This window comes from Puntigrus tetrazona, unplaced genomic scaffold (assembly GCF_018831695.1).
Source record: "Puntigrus tetrazona isolate hp1 unplaced genomic scaffold, ASM1883169v1 S000000173, whole genome shotgun sequence".
NCBI lineage: Eukaryota > Metazoa > Chordata > Actinopteri > Cypriniformes > Cyprinidae > Puntigrus > Puntigrus tetrazona.
The window spans coordinates 567501-573095 of NW_025047844.1; the positions used below are offsets into that span (position 1 = coordinate 567501).

At 38.6% G+C, this 5595-nt stretch overlaps 1 long non-coding RNA gene across 1 annotated transcript in view; it reads right to left on the reverse strand.

Moving 5' to 3' along the window:
* Positions 1 to 3735, reverse strand: part of LOC122333035 — a 29379-nt gene extending 25644 nt beyond the window's left edge. The window contains exon 1 of the long non-coding RNA XR_006248571.1: positions 3552 to 3735. This is a non-coding gene — a long non-coding RNA (uncharacterized LOC122333035). The remainder of the gene's footprint in view (positions 1 to 3551) is intronic.
* Between the last annotated feature and the right edge of the window lie 1860 nt (positions 3736 to 5595).

Consider the following 5595-nt stretch of genomic DNA (forward strand, 5'->3'; position numbering starts at 1 on the left):
CATGCGTCAGCCTCTATTCACTCCCAATGATGAAAAACACCGGCGTCAAGCAACTCCAGAGCTGCTGCTTCGTGCCTGAAATGATCTTTGCAGACCATTACAACGAGGATGGAAGCCTGTGGAAGATCTCCATTGGTTTACCAACAGATAGAGTCACGTAAAACCAGACAAGAAGAAGACCCACGCATTTTTGTGTTCAAAATCAGCTACACAGACAACATAATAATAAGCTTAATATTTTAAAATGTGATCACGCGTAAAACTAAGACGTAAATAACCACTAGTTATGAATAGTTTTGCGTATTACTTTTATTTAAATTTATATCTGGTTTTTAAACCCTTGAGAGAATAAAATGCTTTTTTCCCCAGTATTTAAATATGAAAACAAATATATAAAGACAACCTTTTTTTTAACCATCTACCAAAATATCTATTCAAGTTCTCATGCATTTAGATGTTTTTTGGGATTATTTTGTGGAATTGCACAGAAACCAATGCCTTGAGAAAATCTCAAGCGCAATTTTAAGAGCAAGTGAAGCGTTTAAGCAGTATTTGGAGGGAGAACTGTGATTAAATGTGTATTAACGGACGTGTTACCCATCGGCCTCCCACCAGAAAGCATGCACTCGATTCCCACAACCTCCAGTGAATGAAGGAACGCTAGACAAAGCAGACTTTAAGCCGTCTTCCAGCTCGGTGTGAACATCTACGGCGCTTGCTCTCTCGAACCCTCGGCCCTCTTCAAACCTCTCCCGGCCCTCCGAGCATTTGTCTTGGCTTACGAGGGGATCTCCTGGATGAGCGGCAAAGCCCAGGGATGTGGACCCGCCACTTCAAAGGGAGGCCTAGTTTACGACGCCTGAGAAACAGGGGATTGTATTTCTCCAGATGAAGGAGGAGGTTAGGAGCCTCTAACTACGCTTATCTACGGGAAAGAAAGTTTGTGCGGCCCGACCTTTCGGAGTGGGGCAATAAAACACTTCATCTCACCAGAAGGGCATCGTTCGTCAAACGCTCACGCACAGAAGAGACCGGGGCTAGTTGTCACACGAGGAAATCACTAAATGTTCACGCGTTTGTTACTAACTAAACCGCAGCCGCATCTAAATGAAATTTGTTGCATTTATTCCATTGCAAAGTACAAACACTGCGATATTCAATTAGTTGAAATGCATGCATTAAACAAACAGCTTTATTGATAAAACCTGCTTATTGTGTTTTTAAAACTTAAATTTATGCACGACGGACAAATATGGATTAAATTACATTTAATCCGTTTGATTATGTGAAAACTTTACGATCAAAAATTCATGAAAGTGTTAAATGCATAAATCTTAAATTGTTAAATTGTTGATTTTGGCTTAAATTAAATGATTACTTATTTTTTCATTTATTACTTTTAATTTTGCATTTCATTAAAATTGTATATTTCTTTAATATTGTTCACGACTGAGGAAAGCCGTCGCATGCTTTGTATGCTTTCTAATAAATAACAGGCTAATATTGTTTATCGTGCTTCATTATTAAGAAACGTTTAATAACGCACTCCCATAAAAATAGGCACCTTTATGGTAATAAAATGCACCTTTATTTGCATTTGCACCTTTTTCTCATGAAAAACACGTTCAAACATTTCATTCCTGAGCTCAAATATTTAAGGTTTATTCTTAAAGAGAAGCTGATTTCTGCATTAAAGCGTGTGACAACTAGCCCCGGTCTCCTGCACATGATGAGACGGACAGAGATAAGAGAGGAAACTCAGGAGACGGTTCCCATACCGCCGCTGTGTTTTCTCACAGGAAAGAGTAAACGGTGGAAAGATCAACTTCCTTCCTGCTCCGCAGCGCTGCCAAGAAAAGAGCGGCAGCCAATGAATGAGCCAACAAGAAGAGCGTCTCTACTTTACTGAAGTCTGACATGATGAGCTACTAAATTCAAGATCTCAACCGTTTTGCCAAGTTACTTTGTAAATATAATAGCTTACAGATACACAGATTACAAGTTGCTCTGTATAAAATGCAATAAGTAGCATCATAACGTCAAATAAATGCATACAAAAAATAAAAGTTGTGTGTGTGCTGTTTATATATATATATATATATATATATATATATATATATATATATATATATATATATATATATATATATATATATATATATATATATATATATATACACACACACATACATAAATACAAACACTCATGTATATTTAAAAAAAAATATTTTAGATTTTAAACATTTATATATAATGTATATGAATATAAATATATTTATATATAATGTATATGATATATATATATATATATATATATATATATATATATATATATATATATATATATATATATATACACACACACACACAAATACATTTAAATATGTTCTTAATATATGCATTATGTGTGTCTTTATATATGCATGATAAATAAACAGAGCACACACACGTAAACCTTTATTTTGGATGCGATTAATCATTCGACAGCACTAGTAATAAGTATTAGAACTATTTCCATTTTTTTTTTATTAATGTAACAGACGAGGCCTACAGTTTTCTCGAGAGGCAGAGTTAACCTTACAGTAGAACTCAAGACTCGCATGCTTCTCATAAACACCTCGAATTAAAAGGATTATAAAATTCATTATAAAGCGCTACCAACAACAATTTGAACTGCAGGAGGCGTTTCCGTGCATTTTGCATTGCACAGTTTTTAATGCAAACTGATACATATAGTTTAGATTTAGTACTAATGAACTGAATGCATGCAACTAGTTGCTCCATAACACCGTCTTACTATCTCACAGCCTCATAAATCAATAAATAGTTAAAAACGCATGTCTACTGTAACGGTTTCTGGCAGACATGCTTCAGAAAGCGTGCATGAGCTAATTAGATGTTTAACTCCAATTTCACAGTGCCAGTGTTAAGTTATAAAACATCTAGAAAAGCATCAGAAGCTTCATTTAAAAGTGCTTCACCAACAAAAGCAGCGCGGTTCGGGATGCAGTTCTCTCATGCAGTATTCTGGGAACACAGATCATTTCACACACGGTGCAGTGATGTTTTCCTGAACAAGCAACTCGGGCCCAAACCAATTAGCACTAGAGTCATGATGAGACATCAAAACAAAGGGGACACAGAGGCAATTTAAAAAAATGCCCCAATGACACTGCATTTATAAAACCAATCACTCAGTCATGCAAAATATATCACGCACACCAATAACCATAACCCCCAAAGCTTGCACTCTGCAGGGCAGGTAGTTTAGTCGTCACGTGGCGTGCATCTCGGCCATTTTGAGGTGTGTTGAATCTGTGTAGCTTCACACGATCACGTTAAGCTTCGTGCTGCTTGCGTTCAGCTGAAAACGCAACAGCGTGCAATATCACGTTTCCCGCTGTGACAACATGCCCCGGTCTCTTCCACGGTTCCGGTCGCTCTTCCAGGCGCACACTGACCTCTGCTGGTCACCACCGAAACAACACACACTCACTGACCACAAGCAGTCCACCTGAAGACCCACGTTCATGTACAGTTCGTTTACTTACGGTGTTTCTTCACGGATGAAGGTTTATTTGTGCGCTCAGGTAACGGTCGTGTTTTGATGATGCGATGGCGCTCGCTGCTTCCCAGCTGTATATATAATACATTTTATAACATGTTTAAAAGCGAGTTAAAACAAGCCGCTGATGTTGATGTGTGGCGTTCTCAGGTGATGGCGACCCTATGACGTCATCGTGGCGCGCGCGCGCGCGGGAAATCAAGCGCCATATTTATTTTATTTTTGTATTTTTTAATAAGCACCGCCGCAGAGCGGATTGCACTACAGTTGAACAACGTTGTCAATCTGACGAAAAGTGAGAAAGCAGCTGACAATAAATGTAGGTTTTCGAAAAAGTTTGGAAAGTTAAAACATTTAGATCTGCGTTCAATTCAACATGGCGCTCAATTTGTAGTCCGCTGACTCTGGCTGGACTTCAACGTGAATGGATTTTTTTACAGTCCATGCTGTGAATGTTTGAATTAAAAATAGCGTACTGTATTAAGCGTTATTGTTTTGTCATTTGCCACATTTCTAAAGCCTACATTTTTATTTCAGTTTTTGGTTTATTCAGTCAATTTCAACTTTTAGCGTTTCCCATTTCACATTCTATAGCCATATAGCTATATTTTGGTTAAGAAGTAAAAATTTTGCTTAATGTAGGCCTATCGATAACCACGCTGCTTTAATTGCATTAACTGTCCCATCGTCCCTCAAACGAGCATTCACTAAAATGAGCCGTAAAGACAACAAGAGATAGAGAAAATGACATTCTCCTAGCAGTTAACTAAAGCAGAGATACCGTCAAATGCTGACTTTTTGTTGAACCGAAAGCGCAAAATGTCAAAGATGAGCTGAATCTCCAAGACCTTCACGAACACACACATCAGTGCTGCTCTTTTTGCATCAGGCCACAATTAACATCAAAGTAACAGATGTCTCAAAAATTGACGCCTTTCATTGTTGCCTGAGCGTCAGACGTCACTGTCTAAACCTGCCATTGTGTGTTACAAACATCGCTGGCTCCTCGACATATCGCCTTTGTTCCTCTTTCGGATGAAAACATGCGTGAATGCAAATGCATCGATGCAGCTGCAGCATAATGATTATTAAATCAATCAATCTGAAGCAGTAGTTGGGTTGTGCCGCCGCAGTCAGCATGACCCAGTTGTGTTGGTTTTCTGTGTTTCTGCGTCACAGATCTATGAGTTCAGATGCATGAGGGCTTATAAAGGCCGAACGTGGCATAAAGCAGCACGTGTCCAGCGGCCCTCAGACGAGTGGGCTCCGTCTCTTTGCGCCTCTCTGTCTCGGCCCCCCGTGGCTCCTCGCATTTGTGGGCTCTCCAGAGGCTTCATTAAATGCACGTAGACGGAGCGCAAAGTCGATTTGCTCTCAACAGAAGCTTTCTAGTGTCCCAAACCCTCTACAGATCTCAAAATATAAATGCAGAGAAACAACCGAGTTATCTTTTTACGGTCCGAGAGATGCGAGAGCTTTCTGGGCAATTAGGTTTGTCTTTATATGCTAATTAGCGAAGTACAGTCCGAAGAAACGGCGGAGACGCGGGGTTTGGTACGCTTCGCAGATGGAAATAAAGAGCGAAATAATTACTGGGTTTCGGAAAAAGGAAGATGAAGACTTTCAGTCGAATCTTCTTCCATTCTTTGCCTCATGAGACAGATACCGAGACGTTCTCATCTTCGTCTGTGATTTAAATCTGTATGCAACATAGATGGTGATAAAAAACCCATCACAACATCTTTATTTGTGTCAAAGTTTTATTATATATCAGTCACGGTTGTATTATTTGTTACATTTCATTTTAGTTTATTTAATTTCATTATGTGCATGTAGTATTTTCCCCAATCTTGGCCTAATTTTTACACAATTACTTTACATAATTGGATTTTAACATGCTGTGACATTTGAAAACTGATATATTTGGATTTTAGCATCTCTTTTCAGCTTCGTATGAGTTTTCTAGTGATAGGGCGTTGTGTTTAGATGATGAAGAACAACACAGCTCTGATTCAGGTTCAAAAAGCATG